This window comes from Gobius niger (assembly GCF_951799975.1).
Source record: "Gobius niger genome assembly, chromosome: 15".
NCBI lineage: Eukaryota > Metazoa > Chordata > Actinopteri > Gobiiformes > Gobiidae > Gobius > Gobius niger.
Genome location: NC_136866.1, coordinates 20296559 through 20312901, shown reverse-complemented (window position 1 = coordinate 20312901; position 16343 = coordinate 20296559). Strand labels below are relative to the sequence as shown.

Below are 16343 nucleotides of genomic sequence, written 5' to 3'. Positions count from 1 at the left end.
TTTACACTTTATCACATATACTTATTTGTATGTGATAAACTGTGTTTCCCAAAAGATACTTCCTTCCCCCTCGGAGAGGCCACGCCCCTTCCTATGACGCGATGCTGTCTATCTATGGGTTCCAGGCAGGCTTCCTAGGAAGGTTGCTAGAACTGCACAAGATCTGTAAGTTGTGTGTACCAACACCGAGCGCTCTCCACAAAAGCTTCGTCTCCTATATTTACAGCTTTGCAAAGCTGACGAAGAAGATATACTTCTCTATCTAATTTGTGCGAGACAAAAACCAGAACAAAGACCAAGGCGATGGTGGGTATGTCCTTGGATACAGAGAAGGCGCATGTTTGGTCAGTATGACACACTGCTCCTTCATCTCATCCCGCTCTAACACCTGTTCTCTCCTCTTTCCCTCCCCCATGGTATATTACAAAAGCTTTGTACAAATGCAGGCACCTCTGAAGCTTTATTTATTGGAGTTTTCGTGCGATTAATGCACTCTCATCGAACAGGCAATTCACGAACGACGACATGTATGGTCAACGCATGAGATGCGTCTGACCGTGCGTTGGCAGTTCAGTTTATTATGAATATACAGTAAAAACCACACTAATGTCACACAAGTGCGACATACAACAACGTTTTCTACAAAACATATGAAAACGTACAATGTGCATAAGTTTGTATTGCAACCTGAAAAAAAAGCGTAAGTGAGTTTGTTTGACATGACAAATAACATCTGCAGCGGGTCAGCAGCCAGTCTACGGCTCGAGATCACATCACACTCTCTGCACGTAGATCGGCCATAGGAGTCCGTACGACCGGTTGTGACCTAGGCTTTAGACAAACCTTCACACTTCTGCTGTCACGTGGAGATTTCCATGACGCTCATGTGTGCTTTAAAGTCCGTCACCTTTATCAAACTAGTTCTGGTCCTGTCCGGGGCCAAACTCTCTGGCTGTGGGTCAAATCAATTTTCTCCACCATCGACGTCTCCAGACCTGTTGCACTGGAGCCTTTATGAAACTAGAACCGGCACGGAGCCTATTAACATTCTGCCGACATCCTTTCACCGTCCATCTACCACATCCATTTTACATGGGTTCCTATGTAGGCACCATATTAACTCTCTGTTCGAGCCTCCTGGGACTCCTCCTGCTCTGACATGCTGCAACCGCTCTGCCCACTTCAGTCATCTTCACTTCATTTCCTATATTGATTTATTTAAATGGAGCTGCGCATATTTATGAACAGGCAACTGGTGCTGTAAATATGGCAGATTTATCTCCAAGCGGATTTCCATTTGCAGTCCCACGATAAGAGTGTGCACCCAAACCAAACAAGAAGACAAACAACCAGTCCTCCCCAATGACACTTACTGAAAGTGACTAAGACTTCGGCTCAGACTGCAGGGTGTATCCGATCTCTTCACGACAGTCTGAACGACACAGATCTGATGTTTTCAAATGTGACCCAGAGCACTTGGATATTTCCTAAATTTGATACGTATTTGATCCTTTGCTCCGTTAGCAACATTAACATTGCCAGATCCGTGGCGCTGTCGTTTTTTTAAATTCATTTATTTAATAATGCTGATACACATAACACTTACAGACTCACAAGACAATATATTGACATGAGACAGTACAGAAAAGGAAAGGAAATGGAATGCATATAAAAGGCAACATAAATAAAAACCATAAAGTAGTGTGTGTGTGTGTGTGTGTGTGGTTATATAGTTTCCTTTTGTTCTGAACATGTTGACATAAGGAGGACAAAAAGTCGCGGCGCTGTAGTTCTGTCATACTTGCCAACATTGGGTTGTGTTATCGGTGTAAAGGCCCGTCCTTTGCCAGTTGTGTGTGTATAAAAATAGTTATTTCTTGCCTTGTATGAAGGATGGAGGAAACCTATTCTGAAAATGTTTTTGATAGTCAACGAATGATTCTGTTTACCATTGAGGACAAAGAAAAAACATGAGTTTGACTTGTTGACATGACAACCAGATGTAGGGAAACCAGTTCTATAACGCTGGAAGTTGGACAGTAGAGCTTATAAGTGAGGAGGACAATTGTTGTTTTGTTCTTTTAGTAAGACAGAAGGAGGAGCACTAATACGAAAATGAGGTATAGGTTAGAAAATAGGTTAGGCCAGTGTTTTTCAACCACTGTGCCGTGGCACACTACACTGCGTTCTAAATTATTATGCAAATGACATTTTTCTAAGATTTTCTAAATTGTCAACTCAAATGAGAGTCAGCATAATTTTCAAGTCTTTAACTGGTCGAGGATCATAAATGTGGTGGAAGAAATTTCCTAGTGATAACAGTATTTTTTTCAAAAATAAATATAGTAAAAACCTCAAAATCCACTGTTCCAAATTATTATGCAACTCATCGTTTCAATACATTTTAAAGCCTGTAATTAACTGAAAATGGTCATTTGTTGAATATGTAGCATTAGGAGGTCATACTTACTGAAATCAAAAGCTATTTCAATCCAAAAAATATAAACAGGTCAAGTTATATTTTACCATAGGAGCCCTTGTGTGATAGCTGCTTCAAAATTCTTAAATCCATTAAACTTGTGAGTTTTTGGACAGTTTCTGCTTGGATTTCTTTGCTGGATGTTAGAATAGCCTCCCAGAGCTGCTGTTTGGATGAAAACTGCCTCCCACCCTCATAGATGTTTTTTTTTGTTGAGGCTCCAAAGGTTCTCAATAGGGTTGAAGTCAGGGGAGGGGGGGTCCACATCATGAGTTTCTCTCCTTTTATGCCCATAGCAGCCAGTGATGCAGAGGTATTCTTTACAGCAGGACATGGTGCGTTGTCATGCATGAAGAGGATCTTGTTCGGGAAGACAGTGGTCAGTCAGAAACTCCACATATTTTTCATTTTCACACCTTCAGGGAGCCTAAAGGGGCCGACCAGCTCTCTCCCTTATGATTTTGGTCCAAAACATGACTCCGCCACCTCCTTGTTGACGTCACAGCCTTGTTGGGACATTGTGGCCATTCACCAACTATCCACTACTCCAGGGGTGGCGAACACGAGGCTCTCGAGCCGCATGCGGCTCTTGGCCAATAGGAATGCGGCTCTTTGGCTCTCATTAGATTTCCTATATATTGAGGCTCTTTGCCTTATTTTATGTTTGATTTTATTTAAAAACACTCCCAAATCAATTGGGGCTTATCAAGTACAAATAATAAATTACATTAAAATTTCTTTGCAGATGTGTATGTGTGTCTGTGTTTTTACTGCTTTTGTACGCAAATGTGACCGCCAATCATCTGCGTGAGCTGGGTTTAATGCCAGGAGATTTAGTAAACATAGTGCGCTCTTAAGCAAGCACGCTAGTCCCCTTCGTCAAAATGGCAAAATGCAAAACTAAACGAAAATATGAAGATGAACACAGGACATTCTTGGAAGAATGGGAAGACGCCTACTTTTTTATTGAACGGAATGGTAAATCGCTGTGTTTAATATGCAACACATCAATATCACATTTCAAAGCTTCAAATCTTCAGCGTCATTTTAGCACACTCCATGCTAATTTTGACAAGGACTTCCCCAAAGGTACTGAACTACGTAAGCACAAAGTGAGCACCTTGAAGAGCCAGGCAAAAAGAGAGACTCAAATCTTCCACAAATTTTCCAAACATGCAGAAACTGTGACGCTTGCTTCGTATAAAGTGGCGTGGAATATTGCCCGTCTTAAAAAAACATACAGTGAAGGTGAATTTGTAAAACAATGTCTTGTGGATGTCATTGAAACCTTGGCTCCAGATAATAAGTCACTGAAAGATTCAATTAGAGATCTCCAGCTGTCACGACACACAGTTGAAAGTAGAATATCAGAAATAAATAATGCAATTGAATGTGATCTATACACCGACCTGAACAAATGTGCGTATTTTAGCGTAGCATTAGACGAGTCGTGTGACATACAGGACAAGCCACAGTTGGCAATATTTGCCCGGATGGTTTCTGAGGACTGCGTGATTAAAGAAGAGTTTCTGGATATCGTGCCATTGAAAGACAGGACCCGCGGTATTGACGTGAAAGAAGCAATGACAGATGTATTCAGAAAAGCAAATGTGTGTCTGGCGAAGCTCACTGCAATTGCCACGGATGGAGCGCCATCGATGATTGGTTCTGTGAACGGACTTGTGGGCCTTTGCAAGAGCGATGTGGGATTTCCTGACTTTTGGAATTTCCACTGTATCATCCACCGGGAGCAACTCGTGTCCAAGACACTGAATTTCGACCACGTCATGAAACCTGTGATGGAGATTGTGAACTACATCCGCACACACGCTCTTAATCACCGTCAATTTAAAAATCTCATCTCTGAACTTGACACAGACCTGCCAGGTGACTTGCCACTACACTGCACTGTGAGATGGCTCTCAAGAGGAAAAGTGGTGTCGTGCTTTTACCAACTTTTAGAAGCAGTGAAAATCTTTATGGCACAAAAGAACAAAACTAATCCTCTGCTCACAGACCCCAAGTGGCTTATGGATTTGGCGTTTTTGGTGGACATGCTTTCACATTTGGATAAACTAAACTTGGACCTGCAGGGGAAATTGAAAACTCTTCCTGACCTGACGCAAAGTGTATTTGCGTTTATCAACAAACTGAAGCTTTTCAAAGAGCATATGCAAAAGGGCAATTTAACCCACTTCCCATCTCTGCGTAACGCCCAGCACCCGCAGCCCCCTGCTGTTAAAATGGATACAGCCAGGTACGCACAAGCGCTTGCGCAACTGAACGGGAACTTTACGGCACGGTTGGAGGATCTGAAGCAGAAAAGGCCACAAATCACTTTTCTAATTGACCCATTTAATGCGGAGACCGACTGCTTAAAAACTCCACTCGTCACTGATGAGGCAGCAAGTGAGCTGGAGATCATTGAACTACGCGAGGACGACAATCTGAAATCTCCTCTGAGGGAAGGGCCAGTTGTGTTTTGGAGAGCTGTCCCAATTGAAAAAAGAGCTGCACTCAAGCTGCTCTCAATGTTCTCATCAACATATGTCTGCGAGTCCCTATTTTCCACCTTGAAGCACGTGAAGTCAAAGCATCGATCTGTTCTGACCGACGCTCACGTGAAGGAACTTCTCCGAGTCACCACAACCGAATACAGACCTGACCTACAGAGGATTACTGACAACAAGAGGTGCCAGAAGTCCCACTGAGTTTATCATCCCATCACTCCAACAAGGTAAAGAACCCTGTGATGTAGCTAAAACACCTGAGCACTGTTCCAAGTGGTGTGTATATTTTTAAATGTTAATATCCTGTCAGTCAATTCATATTTCAGACCTGGTCAATCTGATGTTTATGCAGTGTTTGTCACAGAGAAAGGGAGAGAGATAGGGTAAGGAGGAGGAGAGAGAGAGAGATGGGGGGGAGGGGGTATTTGCTGTATTGACTCTGGCATAGCTTGATTTGCTATGTTCTTGATGGTGACATTTTAGCTTGAAATGAGCACAAGTAGAGTTGAGTTCTGGTACATTGTAAGGAGCGGAATGTGCCAGCTGGCCTAATTTTAAGAATTTTATTTTATGTGTGTTTTGGCAGGTCAGCACATGGTGTGGCTCTTAAAGTTGAGAAATGTTAACCTTGCGCTGCAAGCTGGATTGTCGCGAGATCTGAATTTTCAGTCTCACAACAAATCCATCTTGAAAGACTCCCGCTAATACGTCCGTCTCGTAACAACCAGCGAGTCTGACCAATGACATGGCAGCAGTGTGGTTTGGGGCGGGACATGTAGGAATGACGACAGTCAGAAGCGCCTAGCCGCGGCATAACAAACATGGCTACGCTGGAGGACTCACCTGTTGATACCGCAATTGACTTGGTTTTAGCTAAAATAGCGAGAATTTCTCTTTTAAAAAAGGAGCAAAGAGAAGCACTTAGTGCATTTGTGAGTGGGAAAGATGTTTGTGCTTTTCTTCCGACTGGATTTGGCAAAAGTTTGATTTATCAGCTTACTCCGCTCGTTGTGAAACAACTGAAGAAGCTACAGACGACTCCTATTGTTATCATTGTTTCTCCGTTGGTGGCTCTCATGGACGACCAAGTTGCCGAAGCTGTTAAGCTGGGGATTTCTGCTGTGAAGCTAGGTGACAATGACGGTGAAGTCCTGAATGGCAATTACCAGCTGGTGTTCGGTAGCCCAGAATCATGGTTGCTAAACTCAAAGTGGAGGAGCATGCTTTCATCGAAGGTCTATCAAGATAACTTGGTTGGAGTTGTCGTGGATGAAGTGCACGCCACATACAAATGGTACGTATTGCAAATGTTACAATGTTACTGCAATGGATTGTTTTGCTCATAAGCTTTATTGTGAGGTTTTAATTATGTTATGCCAATCTATACGAGCATGTAGTCACATTATTACACAAGAAGCATACAGTAAACATTGTACATTGTACTGTCTTAACCTCCCGTGCGTTTATTTTTCAGGGGAGAAGGTGCTAAAGGGAAGCCAGCCTTTAGAGAGTCATTTGCCAAGATTGGAGAACTGCGATCAATTGTCCCTGAAGGTGCGTTAGCATTTATAATAAACATGATCTATATACATATTTATAGACCTTTAGTATTGCTTTTGTTTGTACTCTGTAATTTATAATAAATCTAATGGTAGGTCAAACAATACAGTCTACATTTACATATTATCAAAAAAATAATAAATCATTGTTTATATCAGTCATTCATTAGTAAATTTGTTGCTGAGATGTTTTTATTTTTTGTAATTACAGGAACCCCTGTGTTGGCACTGACTGCTTCTGCAGAGACCAAGCAGAGAGACCACGTTACCAAGCTTTTAACATGGATGCTGCAATACAAGTGACAGTGAGCCCCAACAGGACAAACATCAGACTTGGACTGTGCACTGTTCCAGTTAGCAACCTTAGTTGTTTGGACTGGATTGTGAAAATGATTAAAGAAAAAGGACTGACAATGGCTCCCATTATCATCTACTGCCGATCACTAAAAGTAGTTGGAAGAGTTTTCTGCTATCTTAAAGCAGAACTTGGTGAAGAAGCATGGGTGGACAGAGACAAAACCCAAAGGTCTGAAAACCTCCTCCTCGGAATATTCCACAGTAACACTTTGCAACGGCACAAAGAGAGGGTGTTAAAATCTCTTCAAGGGGAGGGGCAATGTAGGATTGTAGTTGCAACCACAGCTTTGGGGATGGGATTAAATTTCCCCCACATTTCCCATGTTGTCATGTATGGGTCACCAGAAGATGTGGAGGCCATTGTTCAACAGGTTGGCAGAGCTGGTAGAGATGGGGAGCAGTCACATGCTATATTGTATGTCATTAAACAGTCTAAGCATGATGTTACAGTTAAAGAGTTGATTGCCAAGGCCAACAAAAGCTGCTTTCGACAAGCGCTTTATACTCATTTTGAAGACGATACAACTAGTGTCAACCCAGGTCATTTATGTTGTACATTTTGTCACTCACAATGTACATGTGAGAATGATGGCTGCCCGGAGCACTCTCCTACCTATGAGTCATTGCCTGATCATTCTTCCATACCACTGAAATGCAGAAATGTTACACCTGCTGATAAAGAGTTGGTCCAAGATTTACTAGAGGAGTATATGGGCTCTTTAGGTGCTAAAGTTGAACATACCTTTACAAGCAAGGCATTTTGTACTGGTTTCAGCACAGAGCTTGTTGTTGCAGTATTGGAGCACTGTGCATATATTTTTGACATTGATTACATTGTCAATAACCTGCCGGTCTTTAAATTGGAGCATGCCAGAGAGATTTTACTCATAATCAGTGAAGTATTTGGAGATTTTGAATACGCACATACAACTCCACCTGAGGAGCCGTCGTCCGATCTAGATCTGTACTTTCGAGGTTACTATGATGAAGAGGATGATGACTTTGACATGGAAACACAACACAGCAGCAGAGATTCAGATGTGTGGTATCATTAGTTATTTAAATTGTTAACATTATGTAAACACAACTTAAATGTATGTAAATTAAAAAGCAAGTTTTCAATAAATACATTTTCATTTATTGCAAGTGTTTCTTTTATAAACCAAAAATTATAATATAAACCAAACAAATTATGATAAATTACTTTTGCTAGCACACACACAGAGTTAAAAATAAAGGATTTGAACATACAAAAAAAGATAATATATAAAATCAGGAGTCGTCCTCAGTGTCCTCAGTTTTACTATACACATACTAAATGGGAACACTCCTCCACTCATGTAGTTTTGACCTCATCCATCCGCACAGCTCGGTGTGTTTTAACTTTGAAAAAAGATCCCTGCTGAATGTTGGGAATGCGTTGAACTGTCTGCCTGTGATATTTTGAAAAACCCTTGCCTCTTTGAAAATGTCCACTGACATGCAATGTCTTCTGTTAGATTTGCAGTGTGATGGACACCGCTACTCTTGGACACTTCCAGTTCACTATCTGTTGTGTCCATCATTTCTTTAAGGACACCAAGTGACTTGCTGACGCGATCTGCAGCCTGTTCGGTCAAGTTTGGACCACTACGCTTTAAAAAGGACTTGAGAAAGTTGTTGAGATGCTCGAGATGTAGGTCCAGGAGAATATTTTTGCCCTTACCACCCTTCCCATTCCAGAACCTGTTCCATTTAAGGCTATGTGCTAGAGATGGCGAAAGTGTGGCATTAACCTGTACAGTTAATAAAAAGGTACTATAAGCATACTGGTGATGTCCATAAGCTTTATAGAATAAGAGGGCTACAGTGTACAATCGGAGCAGCCTCTCTCCATCTCCCTCCTTCACTGCATCCTGCATGTCTAATAGGAACAACCCAAAACTGAGCCTGGCTTCTGTGTGGTGTTTAATGTGGTCTATCAAATGGGTTCTTGGTCTAGCAGGTGTAGTCAGTGATGTTGAAGGAAGGCCATGCACAACGCGCTCATGGGTATTTCTGGCCTTTCCGTATTTGTAGATGATAGGACATCCTGGCTGGCGGCACGGGAACTCCTTCACCTGTGTGGACGGTTGTATCCAAGCATCTTTGACACCAGATGCTATGTCCGCAATGTCATCAAATGTGACAAATCTGTCCACAACTCCAGCCACTGCATCATGTAGCCAGGTTCGCTTCATATCTGTAGACCCATTTTGGATATGATCAGGAATGAATCCCTCTGGAGCATCTTTAAAAAAAATAAAGAAAATATCACTATTTTACAGCATGCAGCATATCTAAATAGTATATATATACACGGTACAAACTTCAGGTGAATGTGCAGATGTGCCATAAAAATCCAACAGTGACTGCAGCAACAAATACTTTAAAGATAAAATGTAAACTTTAGCATGTTGACAATAATTTAAACACAATGAACATTCACCTGTAGTGTGTTGTAGTTTGGGTGAAGGGGCACACAAATGATCACTGCTCTCATTTTGGACCATACTACACTAATTTGATTACCTTCAAGATTTGTCAGCTGAAAATGTTCCAGCGCTGCAGCAATGAAGAGTGCAGTGGTGTCTTTCTTTACAAAGTCTTTATAGGCATTGAATGCCGCATGTGGACCCTGTTTAGCGTTGCTGCATCTGCATATAGTATAAGGTAATATGAGTCTTTGATAACAGATATACCATATACCCAGGAACTGGGCATATCCATTTCACAGTTTTAATCGTGCAGATTATATTAACTTAACACTTAACACCATTAAGCATGCAGTGATGCTGAAGTACCAAGTCAGAATTCATTGTGCTTGGACTTCTTTTTTTTTTTTGCCTTCTGTAAAAACAGTAATGAAAGTTAACAATGCAATCAAATCATTATACAGCAAACAAATATTCACTTAAAATAATTCCCATTTTTTATAATTCGATATTGTACCTCAACTTATTCATATTGGATACCAGTGTTCCGTGATCTTTGGCAGCCTCCGTTTTGAAAAAAATCCGATGATAGATCTAATTAAAAATAAAGTATATTAATGTTTGTGAAATATCATATGATGGTGGTTTGTTATAGCTCAAATATTACTAACTTCATAGAGGTTTCTTATGGCATGCCAATCCTCAAACTTAAAAACAAGTCCTTCTAGTCTCTCCTGAGAGTCTTCTCCTTCAGCAAAGGACCATTGTATGTTTTGGCTGTTACCTTCAGTCAATCTATCTCCACCAACCAAAATGCTGGACTGTCCCTGGGTGCATTGTGGAACATATCTAGAAAAATTAAACACCACAATAAAATAATTTAGTTGACCACATTAAGCAAATTCAATGAGAAGTGTGAAGTCACAACTTACTCTTTCTGCAAGTGAAGCAAAACTTGTGTCAAGTCACTTGACAGATTTTCATTTTTGAACAGAAGTCCAAGGGGGTACTAAAGAAAAATAAACACATTAAAGTTTGATGTATTTGCAGTGTGTAGCACTTGGATACATTATAGAGGTATATTTCAGTTTCCACATACATGAACAGAGGCAGCAGACATTTCCACAGAATACTGGTGAGGAATGTGATTGACTCCAACATTTGATAATGGCTGAAATGCATGGAGATATTGGGTGAGAATCCGGCTGCCAAGTACAATGTATTCAAGGCGCATGTGGTTTTGTGTGTCAGGACCAGGTAGAGATTTTCCAATGTCATAATCTATGACTGGCTGGACTGGCTTGTCTCTGGAGAGTTGGTATATTGGGACTCTGTCCTCAACAGCCATGTGGTGTATCCAATGGAGGGACTTGTTTCCCTGGGCAAGAGACTGGTGATGTGTATGTATGAAAAAGTCCAGATTGTCAAATATTAAGGAAAATGAAGGTGGGGGAGATGACTGTGAGTTTGTAGCTGTAGGCAAAGATGAGACACCTAGATCCAACATGTCTTCCTCAGTTATGGAGAAGGAGGTTAAATCAAAACTCTCATCCTGCTGCTGTATAGAAGGTTCATGTGTCGCTGCGATGCCATCCAATGGAATTTGGCTGTCTGTTAAAATAAATAAAGAATAAAAATAAATGACTGCACTACAACAATGACAATAGCAAAACATATTTTCTATATTTCTTACCTGAAAGATTGAGAAACTGCACACTTTCCCTGGCACCCTCAAGGTTTGGGTCAGATGATGCATCAACAGACAACACACCTTCAGTAGTGCAAGTGTTGTCATTTGGAGTGTTCAAATACATTTCATTTTCAACTTTTAGCAGATGGAGGTCTGCACCGCAACTTCTGGCTAACTCTTTCTGTTTGCCAATGGCACAAGAATGTGAAGTTGAGATTCCCAGCTTAGAGAGTCTTTTAAAGGCTGCTTTTTTGGCTCCTCCATAGAGTAAGACATTGTCAATATAATAAGCAAAAGCCGAGAGACGCGCTTCTCTTCCTCTCAAAGCAATAGCTGCAGCTGCACAAGTCGAATGTTGGGTCTGGTTTGTGATGGTAGAAAAAAAAAGAAAACAGAAGTGGTGACAGCTTCTGTAGGTCAGAAGAAAGATTTTCAAATGAAAATGTTTTCAAATCATCAGCTGAGGTCCTCCACAACATGAAACCCTTATTCGGGTTACACAGCAGTTTGGACTCATCCTCTATAACATGCAGAACCAGGCGCTTCATCTCTGAAAACAACTCCTGGTGCCTCACAATGAGGTTGGCAGCTGTTGTCCATCTTCCTCTGGCGATGTTCTCAATAATGCCTGCCGTGTCTGTGGGGCATTTTATCTTGTCAGACCTACGCTGTGATCTGTAGTGAACACACACCTGGGAAAAAACAAAATATTCAGTTATAAGTTAAATCAATGTCAATGTTCAAAGTTACAGTGAGACAATTACAGTCTGCTGTTTTGACTTTTATAATGTCTGTTTTACATTCAAAATCATTTGTCCCCTATCAACACATTATCTCACCTACTGTTGCAGTACTGTGCAAATTACCCTCCCCCTACCCTTTTGATCCTCTTGAAAATAGTTAGGCTACTTAAAAAATGTGTTCACTTTATACAATCTAAAAACGTTTCGTGTCATAGGGTAAACATTTAACATTGTAGACAATAACACATTGTACCATGCTTAACATTATCACGGCTACGGCAAGTCATTTAGTTCTTTTTTTTAACTTACCTCTGTCAGAGTTTGCCGTAATGGCATCGCGGTAGATGGTCCGGGGACACGGCAAGCGGTGGTGTCACTGGTTTCAGTGGCTTGTGTTGGCGTTGGTGGCTTGGGCCGCTGTTTTTTAATAGACCTCGGAGTTTTAGATGGAGTATACTCTCTCGTCCGTTTAGCTGAAAAAGATGCTTCCCCCGTCATTTCGCTTTCGGCCTCTTTCCATTTCGTTAAAATGGCAAAGTCCCCCTCTATCCTCTCCAATAGACGGAAGCATGACCTGCACATTCGCGATGATTTTGATGAATCTTCTGACAAGTTACATCCCACGTCCATCAATCGTTCATGCAAAGTTTTCTCGTCAGAGGATTGACGATGTTCAAAAATCAACTTTGTGTTGCTTAAAACGCCTTTTATGCGCAGATTTGTCTTGCAAAATCGGCAAAAGTCGTTGCACGATGACATGATGACTTCTCCGTAGATATCCAACAATGGGCTTACTTTCAGTAAACACGGCCCACCTGTCATTCCTGGCGCACGTCTGATACGTCACTTGGCTTGATGCTACGATTGGCTAAAAGCGTATTATGGAAGGCGGGTACTTGCTGGCACTTCACCCAATCAGGTCGAAGTATTGTACAGAAAGTCCCTCCTTTTCACAGACAGACGGAATGGCAGCCATCCCAGATTGATAACGTAGAACTCTTAGTTCTACACATACCAATCTGGCTACTGCCAGGTTAGAGAAATGTGGCTCTTTGTCTCTGACTTGTTCGCCACCCCTGCACTACTCCATCCATCTGACCATCCAGGGTTACACGGCACTCATCAGTGAACACGACTGTTTGAAAATGAGTCCTCATGTATTTCTGAGCCCGTTGCAGCTGTTTCTGTTCATGAACATTCAATGAACAGTTTAGGGGAGGCCCGGATAGAAGATTTATGCACAACTGCAGCCTCTGGAGGGTCCTACACCTTGATGTTCGGGAGACTCCAGAGGCACCAGCAGCTTCAAATACCTGTCTGCTGCTTTCCATCTGTTCTCTTAATCTGATGTGTTTGTCTGGCAAAAACCGTCCATATTGTGCCTTTATCTGCACAAAGCCGAGTGTGCTCTGAATCATCCACAAATCTCTTATCAGTATGATGATTACGCTTAATCTTTCATGAAATATCAAAGGTTTTCATACTTAGACCAAGGCATTCAACTATTTCACGCTTTTCATCAGCAGAAAGACCATTTTTCTTTCCCATATTGCTTGAAAATGATGATCTGCATAATAAAATGGAACACCCTTTTTCAGTAGTTTTTCCCTTAACTGGGCTTAACCTGAAAACTAATCATCCCAGGTTTCTGAGATTAATGTCAGTGACTCATAGAGCCCCGAGACACAACACCATCCATGAGCTTCATTATTATTATTATTTTTTTTACCTTTTTGACACAAAAATTCAATTTGCATAATAATTTGGAACGCAGTGTAGTGTGCCGTGAGATATTGTCTGGTGTGTCTTGGGAAATTATCCAATTTCACCTAGTTGTTTTTTGAAAACAAATTCATTTTTATCCGCAAATAATGTACTGTTTTCGAGTGTCTGTGCTGTCTAATAATTGGCAGAGTAACCATGTAATTCTCTTCCATATCAGATAGCCCATTTCTATGAGACAAGAGAATTAGTGCGGCAGGTGGCGGTGACAGTGGCATTGTGGCGAGCGAGACTATACAATGTGTTCCTATTCAAGACACTTTGATGAGAACGACTGAATATAGGCTATAATTTTTTTCTGCTGGTGGTGTGCCTCGTGATTTTTTCAATGAAAAAATTTGCCTTGGCTCAAAAAAGGTTGAAAAACACTGGGTTAGGCTATAGGCTTCATTTAAAACAATGTTACATTAAATTAACTGCACAAAGCATCAATATAGTTGCAGCAGAAAATATCATTATCCTATATAAGAATTCACAGTTTATCATCTAGTGATTGCAAGGTCAACAGCAGGCCTTGATGCTTTTCATAATAATTTTGCTATATGTTAGTAGTGAGTCACTTGTCTTCATGGATATGTTGGCTCTCCTTTGATTTACGTGCTAATGAAGGACAAACAGAGCAATGAATGTGTGCTGAGCCGTGCGCTGAATGATCTCAGTGTGGGTCTGGCCAGCACCGCAGCTAAAGGAAAGATGGGTGACGAGTCTTTCTTATTAAAAAAACAAAAATACTTTACTTAATTGTACTTGAGCATTGAGACCTACCTTCTGAACGTACGGAATTGTCCAAAAATTCCATTCGCACAACCACCACACCACACAGTGAATTTCTCCGTTGTACTGTACTCTAGTCAGACATGGTATGTTCTTGAAAGGCCCCCTAGTGGTCACAAACTTGCTGTAAAAGCAGTAGCTTTTCTATGACAGGATCGCCAGACTAGTCTCCTGTTTATTAATTAATAAACATTGGAGATTAGTCTGGATGCCAGGCTATATGAACGGCATACCAGCATTGTGTTCTGCATCCGAATTGGCTAGTCGCAAAGTGAGCCTTCTCTCGCTGCAGAAAGGATCTTTGTAGTGTCAGCGCACACACCGGACACCGCAGAGTCACAGCAGCACAGGCATGAGCAGGTCCGGCTCTGCATTTACATTATCTGGATTATCAAGCGAATAAACACCGCTCACATGTGGCGCTCGCCTGAGCTAAACACTCGCCTTCTGAAGCTGAAACTGCTACGATAAAACCGATTGTCTCTTATTGAACAAGCGCACAGCGGAGACAAGAGCAGCTCACGATGTTTCCATCTCCACGTCTGTAATTTGACATCTAAAAATCTTATAAGACAAAAAATGGCACAGTGACACCAGGCATGAGGGAGAACCCGTGTGAACTAGTGACAAAAGTGTATAAAGTGTGTGGTGAGGAGTTTTACAGCCCTAAAACATAGTAAATGTAAAAAATAAAGCTGACTACTTCATTTATTGCGGGTTATTTTTAGAACGTAACCCCCGCGACAGATGAGGGAACACTATACACTCCACTGGTTTACTCTCACCCTGACTCTCTTCTCTCCCCCTCTCACTTTGATACTCCTCTCTTCCTCTCGGCCTTGGGTACATCCACACCTAACCGGACGAATCGCACTCCATTTGTCAGTCGCTCGCATGTTTTCACTTCAGGCAGAGCCACTGCTGCTCAGTTATGTAAAAAACGCTGTGCTGTTGCTGCTAAGCACTAAGATGTGAATGACAATAGTTTCCTAATTCTTTGCTTGTGCTTTAGTGAGTAGGGCTGAACGATTAATCGCATTTGCGATTTTATCGCGATATTACACAACGCGATTTCGAAATCGCAGAGGCACGCGATTTTGGCCCATGCAACTGATGGCCGCTGCCCATAGAAGTGACTGTAGCAGCGAGAGACGCCATCGACGTCCGCTCTGCGCTCCACCGCGTGCTTTTGTTTACTTCTCCGTCTACTTAAGGTGCGCGTAGATCGTGCATGTACTGTGAAAATATCAGCGTGTATAATGCAACCACCGCGAAGGACTATTGCTGATGCAGCTGATGGCCGCGGTCCATAAAAGTGAATGTAGCGGCGAGAGACGCCACCGACGTCCGCTCTGCGCTCCGCCGCGTGCACCACCGCGGTGCGTGCACCACCGCGTGCTTTTGTTTACTTCTCCGTCTACTTAAGGTGCGCGGTAGATCGTGGATGTACTGTGAAAATATCAGCGCATATAAAGCAGCCACCGCTCAGGACTATTGCTGTTTCCTCCGTTAGCATTGCGTTAGCTGCAGTGCTACACACTGATCACAGAAACTTTCCTCCGGATTCACACGTCCCTGCCTCCACACAGATGAGTCCTTTGCAGCTCATGTTTGGAGGCTTATGTTTGGGAATGTTTTGGATAAAGATAAGAACTTTTCTCCCAACCACTGACTAATACACAAGAGCAAATAGCAAGATATTATTTAGGCTATTTACAAAAAAAGAAAAATTCAATATAAGCTTATTGGAAATGATGTGGCTAAATGACTATGTGGACTATTTGGAATTATATTCCATGTGATTATGAAGGACTTAAGAGTGAGTAATACTTTATTAAATCAGTTGCAAATATTTAATTGTATTGCAACAAAAAGTTATTTGTGGAAAATCGCAATAAAATCGAAATCGCAATATTGACTGAAAAAAATCGCAATATTGATTTTTGGCAAAATCGTTCAGCCCTATTAGTGAGTGGAATAGTTTTATACATTTCTC

The 16343-nt window shown here is 41.6% G+C and overlaps 1 protein-coding gene and 2 long non-coding RNA genes across 3 annotated transcripts in view; 1 reads left to right on the top strand and 2 right to left on the bottom strand.

The window, feature by feature from the left end:
* The window catches only part of LOC306975203 (beta/gamma crystallin domain-containing protein 1-like), a 282258-nt gene that overhangs the window by 248547 nt on the left and 17368 nt on the right, over positions 1–16343 (bottom strand). The gene's annotated exons all lie outside the window — the stretch shown is intronic.
* Positions 5643–6823, top strand: LOC306974906. The gene is made up of 3 exons (XR_013793673.1): positions 5643–6283; positions 6464–6543; positions 6760–6823. It is a non-coding gene; the product is annotated as an uncharacterized lncRNA (long non-coding RNA).
* LOC306974945 lies at positions 8626–12823 on the bottom strand. The gene is made up of 9 exons (XR_013793680.1): positions 12101–12823; positions 11052–11740; positions 10458–10969; positions 10291–10367; positions 10030–10207; positions 9876–9952; positions 9728–9770; positions 9456–9580; positions 8626–9174 (listed from the first exon to the last, which is right to left on the bottom strand). It is a non-coding gene; the product is annotated as an uncharacterized lncRNA (long non-coding RNA).